We start from the raw sequence: 23,358 nt of genomic DNA, 5'->3' as shown, positions 1-23,358 counted from the left end.
AAGCGCTGATTGAAATGTTCAGGTTGCCATGGTTACAGAAAACCGCGAGGGACCAATGCGCGGCGCTGCTCTCCATCTCACACACACGAGGGCACAGACTCTATACGCCATGCTATAAAATACTCCTATTTCCTGAGAAACACGGCAGCGGTCGGTAGTCATTGGACGACGTCTGGATAAAATCGCTATTCGTGGACTTGCCCATTGGGCTCGTGGGGCGCTCACACGCGCGCGTCGGTTCGAGCATGCACAGCGGGTGTGATCTTGCGTTTCCATCTCCACCTCCTCCCGGAGCCGACACGGATAGGCGTTTCGTCATGTGTAAAGAGACAGTTTTACCGCAATGCTATTCCAATAGCTCTCCAGTTCCGCACGAGAGCCACTGACCCGCGTCAAGAGAAAGGGAAGTCCATGCGCATTCACGCGTTCATCTGGAGTCGACTAAGCGGAATAGGAGCAGGTGGGCACTTTCTGGACCTCCTCACTCTCATCTCTGATGTTAATGGACTCATATGTTGATTAGAACGTAACTGCGGGCTCTTGGGTTTGGTAGAGGACTCCGTATGCGCGTTTGTTACTCAGGGTAAGAAACGCTGCTTTTTCCGGTGACACTAACTGAATTATAGCGCAAATGCAAGGGAGTTAAGGACTTCAGGTTCTCAGAGGCATCATTTCAGAGGTAGAGCATGTTTGGGAGACATTATTTTGAATCTAAAGAGAATGATTTTGGAGGCATCATTTCAGAGGGAGATCATGCTTTTGGAGACATCATTTTGAAACTAGAGCATTATTTTGGAGGCATATTTCAAAGGTAGGGAATGGTTTCAGATGTAGAGCATTTTATAAGAAAAAAAGAGGCAGATGTCAGTCTGAGGAACAGCAATTCAGATACAGATTTCAGAAGTCAGCAACTCAGCATTGCCCCGCTCTATGTATTAACAGAATGTAAAGGTGTGTGCACCAGAGATGCGGTGTGCATTACACAGACCACATCAAAACAAAATGTAGCTGACAGATGTTGAAACACCTTATAATTACCCATGTTAATTTATTTCTGTAACTCAGTGCATTACATACAATGGATAAATCAAATGCACTTTGGATTAAAATGCTAAATGTAGCTGCTGCTTTTCATTGTTGAGGAATGACACATACAGCTTTATTCAAGAGTTCATTCAGGAGTCTATTGTTGTCATGTGATATTGATTAACCCACTGTATAATGAAATTGTTATTCTCCAGATCAAGCAGCCACAAGCGTTATTTAAAAAGATCTGTGTTTCTATTTGTCTAGTTGACACAACAAGTGTATTGAGATGTAATAGAGTTGTGTCAGTTTTGTCCTCATTCCGATCATTTGACATGTGGATTGAGTTTGTGCAATGAGTGAAACCGATTACCAGGAACTCAATCTAGTGTGACCTTCCACAGCAACAAAAGAGCGCTTGTGTCCCAAAATCCTGCGCCAAGATCCTTTGGCTTAATTGATTAACATAACAATTAAATGACATGTCATGAACGAGTCGGTGAGGCGGTGGAGGTAATGTGTATCACAGATTATGGTCAACTCTGTGGCTTTGCAGTATTCCAGACATATCTCTTTACAATCTGATGTAATCATATTTTAAGCAAAGCAAAGTCTATTGCACAACTGTAATGCACAGTGTATAAAAATCCTATCTGGCTTTTAAAGTGTGTATATATAAATATGCTTTACATTGATTCATGGTTTGTTAGAATTGGATCATATTTTGGAAATCTGGAATCTGAGGCTGCAAATAATCTAAATATTTACAAAAACCACATTTAAAGTTGTCCAAATGAAGTTCTTACCAAACATATTACTATTGATAAATATTTCTTGATATATTTATGGTAGAATATTTACAAAATATATTCATGGAACATGATCTTTACGTAATATCCTAATGATTTTTGGCATAGCTATCAATACGTTTCCCCCATACAATGTATTTTTGGCTGTTGCTACAAATATAACCAAGCTATTTATGACTGGTTTTGTGGTCCAGGGTCTGTCGAATAGATCTGTTGAATAGATATAACCAAATGTTGGGTTGTTTCTACCAAAAATGTGTTGGGTTTGCTCCTATTTGGATCAACCATGAAAGCAACCTAGCTTTTATTCAGTGTACATTTAAAAAAAATCCATTCATGTCATACATTTTATATTCCGTATTTTATATTTAGGCATACAAAGCGACTTACAAGTAAGGAAAACCAACCCAGTATCACGAAATTACGTACCTATAGTCACGTAAATTTGTGAGTCTTTTCACGTATTTTTGTTTATGTGTCATTCATGTTTTGTCCTATTTTCTTACCATTGATGCTTCGGTTTAGGGTTAGATTTAGAGAAAATGACATCCTTACCCAAATACGGAAAATCTCGTCATTGGCGGGAAGCGTTTTCTCTTAATTGATGAGATATCTCATCAATGGCAGTGAAAGAGTTAACCAATACCTAAAGTGACATTTTAACGCAAACACCAAATCTAACCCTAAGCCTGAACTGATTTTGCCAAGTGGTTGATGTCCTTAGGGCATCATATTATGTTGACCCAAGGACAACATTTTTCTAAATAAAACCTAGACCCACCTCAAACCCCAACCCTATAACCAAACCCTATAATCAGAGGGACATGATAAGTGAAAAACAATGGTCTAGAAACAGCTTATCCTGGTTGTTAGCTTAAACTTAAAACAAACTGTAAACTTATTTCTGAAATCTGATTGGTTGATTGAAATGTTGTCCCAGGGTCAACATAATGTTGCCCTGAGGACATCAACCACTTGGCAAAATCAGGAGAGCCCTAACCTAACATGTGTAATGCTATATTTTTACATACAGTATATCTTTACGAGAATTTTAATTGCCGCTCTGTTGTCTAATAAAGGCTGTTACAGGAAATTCAGGCAACCCTATAAACCCAAAACACCTCTCTCTGAAGTAACATTAATTCTTCACCATTCACATTCAATGGATTTTTATAGCTTATCATCTAAGCTTCTGAACTCATTGTATATTTTGTCTATAAACTGACTTGAAGCATGTTCACAGAGAGAGTATAATATCTAGGAAAATCCAAATCAGAAAGTAAAAACTTCTGTAACACTTTAGACAGACAGACGCATGCACCCAGTGGTGCAAAGTGCTAAAGAAAGCATCTCTATAAAGCTGAGTGTTTGTGCGATGAGCTCTGCATGCCTGTAGCCAAGGTGCCTGTATACATTTGTCTAATGTTACTGGGTAGAGAGCCCTAGAATAGTGCCGGATAAAAAGTACAGATCATCATCACATCAAGAAGCACTGGAGATATTGGAAATGTTCTGGTTGTTGTACCGAGATGTTTGATCACACACTTTTGATCTGTAACTAAACCCATTGGCCAAATGGGAATACAGTAGGTACAGTATATCACATTGTTCGCTGTACTGCAGATGATTATACATGTTTACTCAACACCAGTGCTTTTTATAACCTCACACTTGACGTGTCAGGAATGCGTAGCGCATTTTCACTGTGATAATGGATTGGGTGTTGAAATGGGACAGTAGAGGTCCATTTATTCTCACCACTTGGTGTGTGAATGTGTTTAAATGTAGGTCTTCAACAGACTGTGTCTGTGTATGTTTGAAATTAAGTGTTTGTATTAGGATCAATGTGTCGTATCTCAAAGAGGAATTGCTGCAATTCTTTCATACATTATTTTGTTATTCTCTTCTGACAGATAGATGGACTCAGTTAAATTAATTAATAAGTTGAATTAACTTCAATTGGTAGAAAAACAGTTTAGGGGCACTCATTTTCAACATTTTCAACATTTGATTTTTACCGTTTTTTAATCCATTCTGATCTCTGGGTCTGGCAGTACTACTTTTAGCATAGCTTAGCATAATTCATTGAATCTGATTAGACCATTAGAATTGCGCTTAAAGATAACCAAAGAGTTTCGATATTTTTCGAAACTTGACTCTTCTGTAGTTACATCATGTACTAAGATCGACAGAAAATTAAAAGTTGTGATTTTCTAGGCAGATATGGCTAGGAACTATACTCTCATTCTGGCGTAATAACCAAGGACTTTGCTGCCGTAACATGGCGCAATAATATTATTTTTGCCCAAAAAAGTTCCTTAAAACACCTGCACATGAATGTCTTTTTATGTAAGTAGATGACAAGAAGATCTGAGAAAGTAAAGCTTCTCCTCTGGACTATGAAAATGTTTTTGTTGCTTTTGAAGCTGCCTGGCTGCATTGCTTATGTCATGTCACAGTGTCATATCACAGTGAACCGATTATGTAAATTAAGTCAAATAAATCATCGGATTAGGATCAGATTTCCTTTTACCCATAGTACCTATTTGTACTTTCCTGACTGTACTTTTATCAAGCTCCTGGAACATTTTCTCACCATTACATCATCTGTGTGTGTAGTGTCAGTTTGCAGCTTGTTCTGATATCACAGTCATCCCTGGCATGCACAGTAGCCACAGTCATGTCCTTATTCATCAGCGCTTACCGGCCAGCAGACAGGCGTATCAGAGGTTGTGTCATACATCACCCACTAGACCACTCATAGACACCCCTGTGTTTGACATATTGCTGGATTTGAGGATTGCTTGACGTTAGTTTCGTTGCAAATCTCAGATTACGAATGATTACACTTCAAGATGTGCAGAGAGGTGTACAATTGTTTTGGAGGTTTTTTCTTTTTTAGATGTACGGTTCAGCTGCTTAAATTATGTACTGTAATGCTAAAACAGCTGATATCTGAATGTGACCACACACAAACTCATATAAAGTACATTAGCCTGGACTCAGCACTAAGAGCATTTTGATAGGGTGATGTATGTTTATAAATGCTAGTGATAAGTCCTGTTTTAAATCTACCATCGTTTATATGCTGTTCTGTAGCTAAACTCGAAAGGTGTTAGAAGGAAACGTTTTTGGATTCAGTTTCAGAAAACACACAATGGCTTGGTTTCATAGACAAGGCTTAGCTAAAGCCAGGACTAGGCCTTAGTTAAATTTTATTTTTAAAGGTGAGGTGCATAACCTCTGAAAGCCATTGTTGACATTTGAAATCACCTAACCAAACATGCTAGATAGACCCACCCCACACATACGCATCCCAGGCAACGATCTCGGTTAATAGACATGCCCCTTACTGCTGATTGGCTACAAGTGTGTTTTGGTACTCGGCCCGACTCCCTTTTCCAAAGCGTTTCTTAAAGATCGTGCACCCCGCCTTTAAGCTTCTTTTATAGACAGTTTCAGCAGCAACAACATAAACAAACAGCTTTTGTGGACTTAAAGCACCATCCGGTAGACTTCCACATAGAATCAATAACAACAGAGTACTTTAACAGTAGTTTATTTCTGATAACAAGAAAAATAACTGACAAGTAAATTACCTTCGTTCAGATATCATATCTAATGCGTATCAACTATTACACTGAACTAACGTTATGGTGTAAAATGAATGTATACAATTTAGCTAGAGGTTCTTGAATTCTTGCCTGGTTGCCAAACCTCTCTGCACAGTTGTGATCCATGCTCGTCATCTCCCCTCGTCTTTAGCAAACCAAAACATTTTATTTTTTGACAGGTATTTGTTTCAGAGATCCGTTTAGCCACCAGCAAGACAGAGAAAAAATACGGAAGTTCCCTTCGGTTCAGGGATGCAACTGTGACAATGTGCGTGCGATGAAACCATCTATGAACATGCCTTAGAAAAAGACGTAACTGGTGTGTATCTTGTGACAAATCAATGGCACTGGTATATTTTAAAGAGCACCTATTGTCAGATTCACGATTTTACATTTCCTTCGGTGTGTAAATGTGTATTAATACATATGCAGTAACGATATGCAAAATGTACAAACCCCAAAGTAAACGATGACGCGAGTTATCACTTCCAACGTAAATCTCTTTTCTTGGACTACAACAAACACATGGATTGAAGGCAAACGTTTATTCTTTGGCATTGGTGACGTAGACAAGACAGACATTATAATATTTCCTCCTGCTTTGACTCACAGCCTGTAAGTTAACTCCTGTTAGCACTGCATTGTGAGCGAATCTTTCAAACATGGTAAGGAGCGTCACATTTTCGCCTGACGTCAGAGGTATTCAGGCCAATCACAATGTACAGATTAGCTGGCCAATCAGGGGCACAGGGCTTTTCAAATTGATGAGTTTTGTACAAAATCAGTGCGTTTCAGGAAGAGAGTGAAATCTTTAGCTACAAAAATGTACGGTATGTGGAAAATAATGTAAAACACATTGTATTATTACACCAAATACACAAAATAGCATCGTTTTTTTAAGCAATGAAATAGGTGCACTTTAAAATCAAGTTATTTTCAGTTGAGACAACTCAAACATGTGTTTTAGTATAGGACTAGCCTTAGGTCTTGTCTGTGAAACTAGGGAATGTGATATAAAATGCAATCTAAGTCGCTTTGATTAAAATTGTCTGCTGAATGTATAAATAATGCAATTTAATTAAACACTTAAAAAATATATAACTCTTTAAGGCTCTTCATAGCTTGATACATTTCCATAAATTTTTAGATGTGAGAAAGTTGGGTTACTAATTCCAACAAGAAACTGAATGCCATGCACCCCGGAAGAAAGTGTTTTCCTAGAGTGGGAATCTCTGAATGTTAAGACTTTGACAAATATTCTCAATCCAGCAGAAAAGGTCAAATAAAAAATAAGAAAATCAGTGCAGTGAAAGAAAGCAGGAAGAGACATTGGACATTTTTTTATTTTATAAAAGTGTGTGTGGAATTTCTCTGACTGTATGCGCTTTAGTAAGTCATTGATGTCAGCTATAAACATTTGACGTATGATTTTTTAAAAGCAAGTGCATGCTGTTATGCAAAAGCTGGTCTTTCAGAGCCGTGGCTGGTGAGTGGGTCAGCACAGTTGCAAGTCATATTACAGCAAAAGCTGCAGTAAATCTCCTAGGGGGAATTGCAGCATTTCAGCCTGTGCTAAGTCAGAAAGATTGTCCTTATAACTTTCATTTATCACTGCAGACCTGTCTAGTGCTCTTAAATTGCCATAGTAAAAAACAAGTGCATCTCTCTTTAAACCTAAAGCATACCAACCATTCTTTCTTTCTTTCTTTCTTTCTTTCTTTCTTTCTTTCTTTCTTCCTTCCTTCTTTTCTTTCTTTCTTTCTCCTCTTGTTGCGAAAGAAGGTTGTGGTTCAAGTCGAGCACTGAAATAGAGCATAAAATGTCAGCGTGCAACTTAGACCAGAGATGCCAAATAAAACCAATAAAAAAAATCCTTTAAAAACTGCCCTTTATTTTACGACCTGAACTGTGAAGTTTCTCAAATTTTCAGCACACAATATGTGCATGAGTAGACAGAATTTATGTGTAAATCCTCAGTAAAATCCATTCTTATGTAAATTGTCGCACTCAGCTCAGTAAAGTTTACATAATATTATTGTGCAGAATGATTTATTCATAAAGCCGATTGGTAGAATGTGCACTGTTGTCCCTTATGTCTGTCAGCATGCACATTGCCTTTACCTATTTTCTCTCTCTCGAGATGTTCTGAAAGCCACCTTGATCTTATCACCCCTAAAGTACATAGAGAGTGAGATCATCAATGTGTCCATTGTATACACTTACACCAACACACGTGCACACCTGCACCCAACAACTTGGTTACTGTTGGAATCATTGAATGCACAGTACAGTATAGTACAGTAATATGTCCATCAACCTCTAGGATTGAAATTAAACATCATAACATCCACAATCATGTTATTTGACACAGTTTTTCTCGTTACAGTAGATTAATATAATATAATAAAATAAATGCTGGGTTGTTTCCACCAACACATCTGTTGGGTTTAAATCTATGCTGGTTTATTGCAACCCTAAATGCTGGATTGTTCCAAGTCAAATATGCACTTTTTCTTGTTTAATTTAAACAAACGCTTGGGTTTGTTCATATTTTGCCCAATCATGCACAGAGATGGTTCTGCAGGCTCTTTATGTGTATATTTTCTCTCTTCCTCATTCTTTTGTTTATCTGGTTTGTTTAAGCTTACTGGCTCTCACCAACAAGGCTTCAAACGAAAACACAGGAAAACAGTCAGTTTGAGTTTCAGCGGTCTGGGAATGGTACGAAACTTGGCCCGAGAGTGTTTGCAGACACAAATACATGGGCCTTTAAAACTTCTGGTGAGGCCGCTTTATTGATTCAACGCTACTGTATAAGCTACTCGTATACCTCACAGAAAGTGGTTGAAATAGTTTTTTTAAACAATACATAAAATGAGCTCATTTACAAGCTTTTCAGTTAGTGAGGACCACTTTCTAGATCTGTAAAGATCTTTAAAAAAAACAGGCCTCACAAATGTAACCAAACCTGTTAACATGCACACACGCACACACACACACACATGCACACACACAATTTCATGGTAGCAGGTGGCTAAATCTATTTAGTGTCCCGCACTGTATCCAACAAGTTCAAAGCGGCACAAAACTCTGCACTACTTTTTACCAAAAAGTCAAGCAGCTTAAGTTGAAATGTGGTATCCGAATTATGTTCCACAATCTTGAGCAACTCTGCCTGTTTTGATGGAAATTATAAGGAAAAAATAGCTGCTTGGACAATCGTTCACTTATTATCTGTGTATTTTCCTTAACTATTTTCTAACGTCTTTTGTTTTAACAAGTGTTATCAAAGTCTTACAAATAAGAATGAAGATAAAGTTGAACTGAGATTTTCCAGCATTTAGCATGCTTAACTCTGCCCAATTCTTGAATTCTACATAACATAAATCAATCAAGTATAATCTGAATTTATGGGGTGCTCTTTCATTATTGCACTAATTTTACGTTTTAATGTGTTGTCAAGAATGAGCAAGAAACAGACAACCTAGGTTTTTCAGGGCAGAATCAGGATGTCACACAAGAAAAAGAAATTTCACAGGTGAACACAGATGTGGCTTTTAACACCTGGCTGCTATTGCAGTGTTTTTTTTTGCATTGTATAAAATCTTTTAATACACAAGTGTTTGTAAAACCCCAAATCAGAAAAAGTTGGGACACTGTAGAAATTATGAGTAAAAAAGAATGGAATAATTTACCAATCTCATAAACTTATATTTTATTCACAGTAGAATATAGATAACATATCAAATGTTGAAAGTGAGACATTTTGAAATTTCATGCCAAATATTGCCTTATTTTGGATTTCATGAGAGCTACACATTCCAAAAAAGTTAGGACAGGTAGCAATAAGAGGCCGGAAAAGTTAAATGTACATATAAGGAACAGCTTAAGGACTAATTTGCAACTTATAAGGTCAATTGCCAACATGATTGGGTATAAAAAAGCCTGTCAGATCGGCACTGTCTGTCAGAAGTCAGGATGGGCAGAGAATCACCAATTCTTCTCAGAGAAAAATTGAAAAGAGATTGAAGTTATCATCATCTACAGTGCATAATATCATCCAAATATTCAGAGAATCTGGAACAATCTCTGTGCGTAAGAGTCAAGGCTGGAAAACCATACTGGATGCCTGGGATCTTTGGGCCCTTAGACGGCACTGCATCACATACAGGAATGCTACTGTTATGGAAATCACAACATGGGCTCAGGAATACTTCCAGAAGACATTATCGGTGAATACAATCCACCGTGTCATTCGCCATTGCCGGCTAAAAATCTATAGGTCAAACAAGAAGCAATATCAAAACATGTCCCAGAAGCGCAGGCGTTTTCTCTGGGCCAAGGCTCATTTAAAATGGACTTTGGCAAAGTGGAAAACTGTTCTGTTGTCAGACGAATCAAAATTTGAAGTTCTTTTTGGAAAACTGGGACGCCATTTCATCCGGACTAAAGAGGACAAGGACATCCCAAGTTGTAATTAGCTCTCATTTCAGAAACCTGCATCTCTGATGGTTTGGGGTTGCATGAGTGCGTGTGGCATGGGCAGCTTACACATCTGGAAAGGCACCATCAATGCTGAAAGGTTTATCCAAGTTTTAGAGCAACATATGCTCCCATTCAGATGTCGTCTCTTTCAGGGAAGACTTTGCATTTTTCAACATGACAATGCCAGACCACAAACTGCATCAATTACAACGTCAAGACTGCGTAGAAGAAGGATCTGAGTACTGAAATGGCCAGCCTGCACATCTGTCACCCACAGAAAACATTCGGCGCATCATAAAGAGGAAGATGTGACAAAGAAAACCTAAAGCCTGATTATAGTCGTGCGTAGCTCTGCGTAGTCTGATGCGCACCTCGCAAAAATTTTAACAGCGCGTCAGATCTACGCAGAACGCAAGCGCTGTGATTGGTCCACCAGAACCCCTCCCGTCAGGTAAAAAAACTGCGTCATAGGTATTTCCGTTTGTGGCGGTGAAAACAAAGATGAGCCAAGTTGAGGAGTGATTTAACTCAAACTGCATCAAAAGTCGCTGTTTATTTACTTCCATCATTGCTGGTCTTCTCAAATTATACACAACAAGTTGCTGTTTCTTCTTCGTTTGTGGGTTAACTTGCTAAGCTTCTTCTTCTTTGACGTTTGCGCTGCTATTGTGGTTACACGCGTGGTTACTTCCTACCAGCGGTCTGCGTGTGTGTTTGTACGTTGACGCGGACGACGACGCAAAAGTATAAATGAAAACTGACGCAGAACCTACGCCGTAGGACCTAGGCACAACTATAATGAGCCCTTAAGACAGTTGAGCAACTAAAAGCCTGTGTAAGACAAGAATGGGACCACATTCCTATTCCTAAACAATGGTCCTCCTCCAGCTGTTCCTTATATGTACATTTAACTTTTCCGGCCTCTTATTGCTACCTGTCCTAACTTTCTTTGGAATGTGTAGCTCTCATGAAATCCAAAATGAATCAATATTTGGCATGACATTTCAAAATGTCTCACTTTCTACATTTGATATGTTATCTATATTCTATTGTGAATAAAAAATAAGTTTATGAGATTTGTAAATTATTCCATTCCTTTTTTACTCACAATTTCTACAGTGTCCCAACTTTTTCTGATTGGGGTTGTAGGATTATATATGGACCAATCATAAAAATGTAATTAGCAAAATATAGAAAAAACATGCCACGCATTACAACGGTTAACTGAAAAAAAAAGGTATAACACTAGACATTTCTCCCCCCCCCTTTTTGAAATGATGGCTATGCCCCTGCATATCACTGCAGACATATACATGGTCATTATATTGTATAGTACTTGTTGGACATATACTAAAGTCCTCCTGTATTTTATTTTAGTGCTTAATACTCATCTTTGAGCATCATAATAGCATTTAAAAGTTTTACCTGTCACATTAATTTCTTCATGCTTTGAAAAAGCTTGAATGTAACTCTTCACACCTGCCTCATTTAGTATACGCGGATCTATGGATATGCAAATTTGTCCCCGCCTCCACTCATTCGCATCACCTCAGATTATAGATATATATGTAAATAGATGCTACATTCTGCAATTTTATGAAACCAATTTTATGGAGAAAATACCCAGCAATGGTGTTGATTGATGAATTTGCACATGGTTTGTCTTAAAGCATATTAAAAACACCACATATAAATAACATAAAAAACTGATTTTCACCACAGGGGGACTTTAAAAAAATACTTCGTAGATTTGGTCTTAAAGGGACAGTGCACAAAAACGAATGTTGTATACTTTTTACTTTTTGTTGTCTTTTGAGTTTTAGTGACACGTCCATGTTTCTACATACCGTTTGGGTCTGTTTGATGTGTGTGTGAATGAAAGAGACATTGTTCATGTTCCTTTCATGTGCCAAGTCTTCATTGTCTTTTAAGCTGCACACAAACTATATGGACAAAAGTCCAATTAGAACTGAGTCTTAATGAACTTCACGCTGTGCGTATTTGCATGAAGCAATGCGCCTCATCCCAAATTGAAGAATCACATTCTTCTTACATAATGCTCGATAGCCTTTCAAATACTTTCTCTTATCAGCCTTTCTTCCATCACTCGTCTTTATTCATGCTTTGTTTTCCTGTGGAACAGCTACACTGTACTGTAATTTGATTTCTCTCACCGTACCACATGATGCAATTTTTCAAAAGTTTTATTTTTCCCATATAGAAGTTCTAGGCTATTAGATCTTTCTTAGTTTGCTTTTTCTGAGTTATGTTAATCAGTTTGATTCCCTCTGGTGCATGAATATTTTGTTGGCTCAGTGAGGAGTAACAGGTTACTCACAGTGAATGTCATCAGGGCTTTAATGCTCCGAGAAGATGCTATGTTATGTAATCCAAAAAGCTTACGGTACAATGGCTTTTAAAGGGTCCTGGCTTTCTTTATGTAGTGTGTGCTTGTAAGAGTAATTAAAATGGTAAAATGGTAAATGGACTGCATTTATATAGCGCTTTTAACAGACCTATGGCCATCCAAAGCGCTGTACATGTTGCCTCACATTCACCCATTCACTCACACATTCATACACCGACGTTTAATTACATAAACGCTGAATAAAATACAGTTTCTAAGCAGTACAAAATGTATAAGTTATCTCTAATTTAACTCAGACCTAGATTTAATTCAGATCTACTCAGACTCTATTTAGTTTAAGAGAAACAGTTTTCTCTTTGGAATAACATACAGCAATGAATAGTTTCCACTAAAACCAGGAACATGTATTAGGAATGTAGGGAATTGTTGAGAAATTCCGAATTGATAGTGGTTTAATAATTACAGTCTTTAGTGGCCTATTGCTTTTTTCTATTCCTGCTTAATTGCCTGTGTATTGTCCGAGCCGGAGCCTGCTTTCATTATTTTGAATTACATTTATCTAAAAACACAGTTTGGGGACTGCGGCAATTCATTAGCCTTTATGGTCTGGTTTGGTTTTGGAGATTATAAGGGCAAAACTCATGGGAAACAAAAGTGCCTTGTTGCAGTCAACTAGAATACCTGTGGTCAGCTAGGAAAACAAGAGAGCAATCTGGACCGAGCAGCTGGTATTGAACCACCCCGAGTATCGCAAAACTCCTTGCAACCCTTAATGCAGTCATTCCAAGGTTATAAAGCTTTGACGAATAAACCACAAAATACCAAACAAATATCTTGGTAATCTTTCAGAAGCTGTTTCGCTGGGGAAAATATAATGGAATCTTTGTTATTTGGAGTGGTCTTGCATTTGCATGGTGGTATAAGAGGGACTCAAGACTGCTCTGTTAATGTTCAGATTTAAGCATTGAAAATCTGAAGACAGGATTTCCTTTCACAGTCAGTGTGGATGAAAGCATCTGTCAAATGCATAACAGTAAACATACTGTGAATATCTTTTGAAGCCATAAAACTTTTTATCTTATTATCTGAAAATCTCAACATCCTTCTTAGCTTTCATTTGTGCATTCAGTTCTTGAGTTTAATCGAAGTCTTTTTAAGGAAGTCGCGTCACTACACAGCCATATTTGCAATTTGACTTGTCAGATATTGTGCAAAGCCCCTCCTCCAGAGGATTTCATTCTTTATTGGTTGATGATTGGCTCTTTTTACTGGAAGGCGGGACTTTTAAATTTTTAAATTTAATTTCCTAAGTACATTGATTGCCTACTATGGTGACAATCTGAAGTGCAAAGGACGTTAAACTTAATGCAAGAGGCAGTGAGAACTCGACTTTCTTGGGAACATGTATGCGAACAATACCCAAAATGCTATATTTTAAGTTTATTTTAAGTTTTTTTCTTACACAAATCCACTGTTTCTCTTAATTTATTAATAAGCTGGCTGGATTCCATCCAATGACATTACAAAAATAATAATGTATGAAAATAACATTTTATATGGGACGGCATAAGGATAAGTAAGTAATAGGATGACTTAAAGTTAAAGTTGCCATTAAACGGAAGTAGAAATTGTCTTATTTTCACATTGTTGATGTATATACAAGTGTAATGGCTTCTGAAATAAAAAAAGGCAGGGCTGGATTCGTCAATGTATCATTTGTATCATTTAAAGTTGGGTCATGTTGCTATTTGCTAATCGCTAGCAAACATTTAAAGATATATCGTTTTGAGGAGGAAAGGAGATTTGCGTTTTTGATTAAAGATTATGAGGGCACATTATTTTTTTTTAAATAATAAAGCTCACAGATAAGTCAATTGTAAAAAAAAATCACAATATTCCAAAACAAATTAAAAAATGTCATTTTAACTCATTCCCTGCCAGCCATTTTTTGAAAAGTTGCCCGCCAGCATTATTATTATTATTATTATTATTTTTTCACAAAAGTTTCATAAAATGCCTTCCAGGAAAATTTTCTTCTAAAAATATATAAACATACAAATGTATCAAATGAAAGAAAAGACCCGCTTTCACACAAACAAACAAAACCGTGAAAAAAAAACTTTTCAACCTATCTATATTTTTTCTCTGCTTATAAACTCTTAAATCTAAGTATTTTTCTTCAAAAATATTTTTTTTAGTAAAAAGCTGAAATAATTGCATTTTTGTGAAGGAGTTTTTTTTAGAGATCAGATTCAGAACAATTATCGAAACATACACAGAGTTTAAAATTAGTAAATAATTTTTTTGCTTCAGTTTTTAAGAAATTGGGTAAGTGGTATTACAGATTAACATAAAACTTCATAAGGAACATGTTTTTATGCAAATGTTTTCTCTTAATAAACGAGATAACTTCAATGGCAAGGAAAGAGTTAATTTCATTGTGCCTTTAATGGTAAATTGATGAGAGAGTGGTTTGTTTAAGGTGACTTACATCCAGAAATAGCTGTCACTTACTTCCAACTTATCAAAGAGTGAAGCATGAATACAGATAGGTGAGTCTGGTATATCAAACTGTTTATCTACCCTTTTGGTACAGCTTAAAATAGTTGTATACACACCCACAGAAATAGCACTTTGGTGGTGACAGTCTGTAAGTGTGCCCACCACGGTGGCCTTGACATGTCACAACCTTTCCCCTTTAAGAGAAGTTACCTTATCTCAATCACTTTTTTAACGCCCCCCCCCCCCCGTACATTTCAGTACGCATTAAGCATTAACTGAACATTATTTTCATTCTTGTTTAGTTGACACACTTGGAGTGGATTTATTTTGTGTCTATTTGAGTGATTTCCCATAATTGTTTGAGAGTATGAGGATAACACATGGACTGTGTGTTTTGCTTTATAAAAGGCTGTTCCTGAATACAGAATCTCTTTGTGGTTGTGGCTTTCACCAGCGCAGGCTTTTCTATGTTTGTCCCGGTCCCTGGATCATGTTCTGATCATCTTGGTTAAAATAATATGAGACAGCGCCGAACTGAATTAAACTTGACTAAGGGAACACTGCTTTATTTCAAAGCATCATGAGTGCCACATTTAACTGTGGTGCCCTGGGTTACACATAAACAGTTAACCACAACATACAGTAAAAATAATCTACTGCTTCTGCCTTAGACCACATTCTCGATTTAAAAATAACAAAATATATAATAAATATCCATATGCGGTGAACACAAACATTATTGTGTGTTTATGGCATTATTAAACAATGCCTCTAATACATTAGTGCTTGCATTTCCTATTAGATCACAGTAACAAAATGATCATATAATTCTATTTATGAATGATTGAAGAATAGCAGGGCTTTCAATTGATTTTTAATCAATTTAAAGGGATAGTTCACCTGAAAATGAAAATTACCATTACTTACCCTCACCATAGGTGTCATTTACACTGGGGACGCTGGGGACATGTCCCCCCCCCCCCCACTTTTTGAAAAGGCTGATTTTGTCCCCACCACTTTTTGAAAGCATTTGGTTAAAATGTTCTGAAAAATCAAACAATACCTGTGCGACTTGTACTGCAAAAATGACTTTCTTACTTAATATGTTTGTCTTGTTTTCAGTAGAAATATCTAAAAATTCTTAAATTAAAATGCTTTTTCTTGATGAGCAAAATGACCTAGGAAAATAAGTCTAGTTTTTAGACACAAAATATAGAATTTAAGTGAATTTGTGATTAAAACAAGTGAAAATATCTGCCAATGGGGTGAGAAACAAATCTAAAAATAAGATTTCTTTTTTCTTAAACACTTAATTTAAGCAAAAATGTTCAACCCAATGGTCCTGAGGCTGAGACTAGTTAAAAAATGTATAGAAGAGCCATCCCAGATAGCATGCAAACCATTGAAACAATGTTAAAAACAGTTGATTTGTCAATGTTAACTGCATTGAATCAATATCAGGTTTGCACCCTCCATTAATATTGAAAAAATATTGAGATTTCAACAAACCACCATTATTGTGATCAGTGTTTGCTTTAGTTGGGTCCTTGACTCTTGTTATCACTAGTTAAATCTTTCTTTTCTTTTTTTAGTCTTTGTATGTGTTTATGTAGAAACACATGTGCATTGGAAAAGAAAGATGTGTTTCAAAGTTAAGTCGAAAGTGATTGCTCTTTGTGAAGATGTCAAGATTATATAAAAAGCTGCTATACATGATTATGTTGATCCATTTTTGACAATTATCAATGTTTTGGTTTGTAAATATACTGTGACAAGACAAACAGAAAAATTGCTGACACATTCAGACATCATTACTCATCCTACAAATCTCAACAATGGTGACAATCATCAAACAAATTCATATAAAACGATCAACTGCAATGCATGCTGGGAGTTATAAATTAGTTTAGTACTACGATGATACCTAGCATGCATTGCAGCATGAAGCTTTCTTTTGTTGATCGTCACCATTGATGAGATTCGTAGACCGATTCATGATGTCAGAGATAGATTCAGTAGTTTAACTTTTTAAATGTGTTTTTGTAATCCTCAAAATAACAGACCTGACACTGTTTCCAACTAGTACTGTTACATCCATGTTTTGCATATCTTTAACAATATTTTATTAGTATCATTTAGGTATATCTACAAGAATTAAACTACTTGATAACATTAGATCTTTGTTTTCTTTGCAATAGCAGATGTATTTTAAAACACTGCTTCAGCAGCCAAAAAAAAACTTACCATTAAAACACAAGGGTAAAGGGCCCAACTAAAGCAAACACTGATCACGATAATGGTGATTTGTTGACATTTCAATATTTCTTCAATATTAATGGAGGGTGCAAACGTGATATTGATTCAATGGTATTAACATTGACAAATCAACAATTTTTAACATTGTTTCAATGGTTGCATGCTATCTGGGATCTGATCATTTAGCAGTTGCTTTTATCCAAAGACACTTACAGTGGTACTGTACAGTACGTTTTATGAGACCGTGCTTTCTTGTGCTTTTGGAAAGACACAGAGATGAGTAAAGATTTTGAGAATTAGAATTTTGTGCAAACAAATCAAAACACAAATGTAGTTTACATGCTGCGTACTGTGCCAGACGCTTCACTGGGCTAATAGGAAGTTGAATGTGGTTTGTGGTGCCCAGGAGAAACCACCAATGAATCAGCGTCTCTGACAAAAGGAGGCAGTGAGTCTCTGTGGTTCGGGTGGGGATGGTGCAGGCAGGAGCTTAAAGCATTTAGACACACACACACACACATATTCATTCAGGCATACAATAGAATGCTAATGACAACTTGAGTATAAACCAAAACAACTTTAGAAACCCAAACAGCCCCACATTTTTCTAATGGCACAAGCGCACATGCACGACAGCAAAACAACCTCCCATAACTTCTCTTCCTCTCTGCTGCTAGCTTTACTTGGCATTTTAACCTCCCTGAAGATTAAAGAACTGCAAATCAGACTTAATATCAACATTCGTTTTGTCGTTTCAGGACAAGCTCGATATTGCCCTTCCTGTTTTGAAAAATCTGTCGTCAAGTTATGTAGAGTTGATTTATTTGGCTGACTCAAATGCGCTGGTCCATTAAATCTGTCATGGTGTTTTAAAAATATCCCAAAACAAATTCTTTATGTGCAGTTCATTGGCGGTCGATGGCGGCTTTTTCCGTGTGATTTTATTTATGCTTACATGACAAACACACATGCTCACACCCACAACAGATTCATAGTCTGTTACAGTTTTATGTTTAACTCAACGGCTATATGGAATAAAATACGACCTTATAACACAGACATGTTTTCTGGCACCAGCTGTGTTGGATGAAGATGATCAAGTGTCAAAGACATAAACAATAAATATACGTCAGTGCAAGATGTTTTTCAATTAAGGCAGCTCAAACATGCATTTTAGTCTGGGACTAGGATAAGCGCTGTTTAGAGTTAGTTCACCACAAAATTAAAGTTTTGTATTTTATTATTTAGTATTATATTGCATACCAACATGTTTTCAGTTGACTACAAAAAATGTGGAGTGTTGTTGACTTGTCAATGAAATTGAATGGTTACCAGGGCATGATTAGCTTTCAAAGCCTAGAAAAACACATGTTAAAATTGGGTTTTGTTTCTTCATAGAAAATAGAAAATGACACAGGAATGTAGTTTAGTGAAAGTCAGCTGTCAAGTTTATTGTTGCTGTTAGCACATTGCATTGCAATAAATCAAAATAAAAACACAGTCCCTTTCAGAAAACTGCAATGCACATGCAAACTAGTAGACATTAGCTGCATTTCCATTATTGTCATTATTTATATACAGGTATATGCCTTCAGAACTGCCTACATTATACGTGGCATTGATTCAACAAGGTGCTGAAAGCATTCTTTAGAAATGTTGGCCCATATTGATAGGATAGCATCTTGCACTTGATGGAGATTTGTGGGATGCACATCCAGGGCACGAAGCTCCCGTTCCACCACCTCCCAAAGATGCTCTATTGGGTTAAGATCCGGTGACTGTGGGACCCATTTTAGTACAGTGAACTCATTGTCATGTTCACAAGGCATGATGGATCCATGTTCTCATTTTGTTTACGCCAAAATCTGACTCTACCATCTGAATGTCTCAACAGAAATCGAGACTTATCAGATCAGGCAAAATTTTTCCAGTCTTCAACTGTCCAATTTGGTGAGCTTGTGTAATTGTAGCCTCTTTTTCCTATTTGTACTGGAGATGAGTGGTACCCAGTGGGGTCTGCTGTTGTTGCCCATCCGCCTCAAGGTTGTGCGTGTTGTGGCTTCACAAATGCTTTGCTGCATACCTCGGCTGTAACAAGTGGTTATTTCAGTCAAAGTTACTCTTCAATCAGCTTAAATCAGTCGGACCATTCTCCTCTGACCTCTAGCATCAACAAGGCATTTTTGCCCACAGGACTGCCGCATACTGGATGTTTTTCCCTTTTCACACCATTCTTTGTAAACCCTAGAAATGGTTGTGCGTGAAAATCCCAGTAACTGAGCAGATTGTGAAATACTCAGACCGGCCCGTCTGGCACCAACAACCATGCCACGCTCAAAATTGCTTAAATCACCTTTCTTTCCCATTCTGACACTCAGTTTGGAGTTCAGGAGATTGTCTTGACCAGGATCACACCCCTAAATGCATGGAAGCAACTGCCATGTGATTGGTTGATTAGATAATTGCATTAATGAGAAATTGAACTACTTTTTAGTCGCATTTCAACGGTTAGTGAAAACGCTGTCATTTCAGAAAAGTTTTTTATTGATATTTAAAAAAATATTGCTTACGGGTTGCGCAAATCTGCAGCAAATGACAAGGGCTAAAAGAGCCAACATAAAAATTGACAATAAATATATGAGTGAGACAAATGTTGTCAGATGTGCGTTCTGAAATATTGTGCATATTGATGTTAACATGGTTGTCTGAACCCCTCTGAATCAACTGTCAGGTCAAATCTGCAAAAAAACTAAATTCATGAATGCAGACTGAGAGCAATACAATAACCTTGCAGTGGATTTTATGCTTTACCTCCTCTCATATTTTCCTCATTTCTTTATCTTTACACAGCTGCAGTTTTTAGCTCTTGTTTAGTTTCCTGCAATATTAGTGCAAAGCCCTTCGGGTGCACTTATGTGTGACAAACATTCAATGCCATCTGCAGCTTGTGTTAGCAGGCAATTAAGCTGCCATTTCCGTTATATAATGGGCTAGCTGACATGGCTCTACACTTCTCTTTGACTACTGTAATTCTGCATTGTTCAACCAGGCTCAGCTGGAAGATATTTTTCAGATTGAAGAGTGAAACAAATAGCCAAGGATGCGTTTATTTCATCAGCCTGACATGAGTTTTGTCAGTAAACTTTTAGGGAAAAAATGTCAAAATATGTATCCCAGCTGTCACTGGGGCAGTACCCTTTAGGTACAGACATGTATGGTACCATTTGATATACTAACTTGTACTTCTGAGGTAATAATGTGAACTCTTTAGTGCAATGCTGTACTTTTTGAAAGAGTACAGCCACAGTGACAGCTGGGGTACACATTTTGACTTTTTTGCATTATTCTTTATGTAAATGTATTTTTAATGACTAACAAATGACCTATGGGTGATAATAATTGCAGGTACATTTAGTGTCCATGTCAATTTTTTTTCAGCTTTTTTAAAGGACAAGTTCGGTATTTTACATTTAAAGCCCTGTTTTCAGATTGTTTATGATGAAATAGAACGGTTTTGACTGAAATTTCGACATATGCGGCTGCCCCGAGAATTTTTGGGTGTTTGTTGTTTCACCTCCCACCTCTACAATGGGTGTATTGGTGCACTGGAACAATCCTTCCTAAAATGCATTAAACTTTCGTTTACAAAGACGTGAAACTCACCGAGTGGTCAGGGGTGTTCACTGATATGCTCACACAAACATTGCTGCAAAAGATGCATTCCAACAGGTTTTATCGTAGTTTTTTCCAACTTGTATTAGATGTGCTGTGAGGTACGGTATTGCCCACACCGGGAACTTTGTTTCTATTCTTGCAATTGGCAATGGCGGATTATCGCCACCAACTGGCCTGGCGTGTCTATTATTCAAGCTCTCAACGGAAGAATATACGGGTGTGAGGCGTTTGGAAAAATAGGTCCACAAGTTTACAACGAATGCTAAAACACCTGTTGGAAAGCATCTTTTGCAGCGATTTTTGTGTGAGCATATCAGTGAACACCCCTGACCACTCGGTGAGTTTCACGTCTTTGTAACCAAAAGTTTAATGATTTTTAGGAAGGATTGTTTCTGTGCACCTACATAGCCATTATAGAGGTGGGAGGTGATAGAAAAATACCCGAAAATTCTCAGGGCAGCCGCATATATCGAAATTTCAGTCAAAACCGTTCTATTTCATCATAAACAATCTGAAAACAGGGCTTTCAGTGTAAAATACCGAACTTGTGCTTAAAATGGTTATTTTTTTATTATGATCACAAGTTACAGGGCAGGCCATAACAATGTAATATTTTCTGTACTGTCTTATATAGGTAAAAATCATGATTTCGTCGGAGCCGATGGTGTAGTGGGCAGCGCTTCGACATGTGGTGCTTTCGCACTTTCGGCAACCCGAGTTTGATTCCCAGCTCGTAGTTATTTGCCAATCCCATACCCCTCTCTCCTCCCTGTACTTTCTTGTCCTCTCCTAACCTCACTGAATAAAAGCAAACACTGGCCAATAAAATATAACTTTATTTATAAGTATATTTATATGATTTTCTGCTGTCCAAATTGAGCTTACAGAAAATTTGAATAAGTCAACTTGAAAAACATATAAACCTGGACTTGACTGAAGTATTAAAAAAGTCACCAGATGGCTGATGTTGAGGTGTAGATAAATAAGGAAAGTGTCATGGGTCATAGCATGACAAGTTGTCAATTTATTTGCCATTAAATTTCCTTCCCGATCTCTCACCAAGTACTGTATATACGATGAGGCTTATGAAATACGACAAGGTAGAAAGATTGTAAACAGAGCTGGATAGTCCCAATGGTTTTCTTTTCATGTTGACTCAGAGACTTGTTCTTTTTTAAGATACATACAAACTAATTTAAGTGCTGTTAGTACTCTTTATTTTGGAGGTCAAGATGATTGTGTATACAGACAGTTAAGAACAACATAACATCAAATTATAAATGTAGGTGATGAGATAGCTTTAAAGCAATATTTGCTTTGACATATTTTTTTTTTATTAAATAGTTATGGTCGTAGTGATTCAGTGCAGTTTTACTTGGCAAGCAATAAATCTGTCAGTAGCAAAGAACTATATGACAGCTGAATCTTATTTTGAAGTCATAAGGTCTCTCTCTGCCCCTCTCTCTCTCTTTAATACATGATGATGTCTGGTCCCTGCTCACCTCTGTGAATATAGGAGAAATTATCAGTTGTTGTGAGGATTACAACAACATTACCCCATACTGGCGGTTATGTGTCTGTATATTTAGTGTGTTTGTCAGAGACAGATATGGACGCTATGATCACTATACATATTGCACACCTTATGCTTCTTGTTTACAAATACTGATCACAGACTGTCCGGTGTCAGTCAGAGTATATTACACCAAACTTGCATACTGACGCCCACGTTTCTAGGCAGTACACATCGTGGATCCATATTAAGGTGTAGGTGTCCATTTGATACACCACAAACTTGTTTAAAACAGAATATCCATCTGACACACTGACTGGATATAGTGTGTGTATATATAACTGTGCCAGATATACTGTAGACCAGATTAAAAAGCATTAAGTCATCACAGTGTTTTGGTGTATAAAATAATAAAAGATATTCTTAGTGGTCATTTATATTTATGCATTTATCCAAAGCAATATACAGTGTGTTCAAGGTATACATTTTATAACTATTTACTGGGAATCAAACCCACAACATTTTGTACTGCTAACACATTTTTTATATTAATTTATGATTTGCGATTCTGTTTAAATTCACCATAAAAAGGGAGTTGTGACTTTCTTTATTTTTGTCTTTATTAAATATTTCATGCATCGGGAACTGGTTGGATCATTTGGAAGATTGCCGTTGCTAACAAAACACAAGGACAATGAACTGCAGCTACAGTAGTCCCCAATTATAGCCATGCCCTTATGCCTTAACTTGTGACAGGAAGAGAGGAGTAGCTGTTTTGAGAGGGATGGGAGGATAACATTTTTGATTTAAGATGATGAGGTTATAAAGTGCACATAAATCATTTATAAAAAAACTAAAATATTGAAAAAAGAAAAGTGTGTCCATTGGTGACTTTAAAGGGCACAAATTATGCCATTTTTATAAGATGCAATATAAGTCTCAGGCTAAAAAAAAACAACTGACTCAATGTGCGGACAAACACATTTAAAGGAACAGTATGTAGGATTGTGGCTAAAACTGGTACTGCAATCACACAACTGGTGGCCAATACACAAAATGACAACATAAACATCAGTTGAGGGCTGCAACTCTACTTTTTAAATGACAATA

General features: G+C 37.0%; 1 protein-coding gene and 1 long non-coding RNA gene across 6 annotated transcripts in view; one reads left to right on the top strand and one right to left on the bottom strand.

Annotated features, from left to right (window-relative positions):
• Positions 1–23,358, bottom strand: part of LOC135735893 (uncharacterized) — a 226,346-nt gene that overhangs the window by 55,580 nt on the left and 147,408 nt on the right. The window lies entirely within an intron of this gene.
• The window catches only part of sorbs2a (sorbin and SH3 domain containing 2a), a 63,178-nt gene continuing 39,868 nt past the window's right edge, over positions 49–23,358 (top strand). For both annotated transcript variants that reach the window (XM_065254547.2, XM_065254548.2), the window contains exon 1: positions 49–583. The gene's annotated coding sequence lies outside the window, so the exon portion shown is untranslated. The remainder of the gene's footprint in view (positions 584–23,358) is intronic.

Source organism: Paramisgurnus dabryanus, chromosome 4, assembly GCF_030506205.2.
Source record: "Paramisgurnus dabryanus chromosome 4, PD_genome_1.1, whole genome shotgun sequence".
NCBI classification, from domain to species: domain Eukaryota; kingdom Metazoa; phylum Chordata; class Actinopteri; order Cypriniformes; family Cobitidae; genus Paramisgurnus; species Paramisgurnus dabryanus.
Note: the sequence above shows the minus strand (reverse complement) of the source record. Positions and strands in the feature narration are given on the sequence as shown.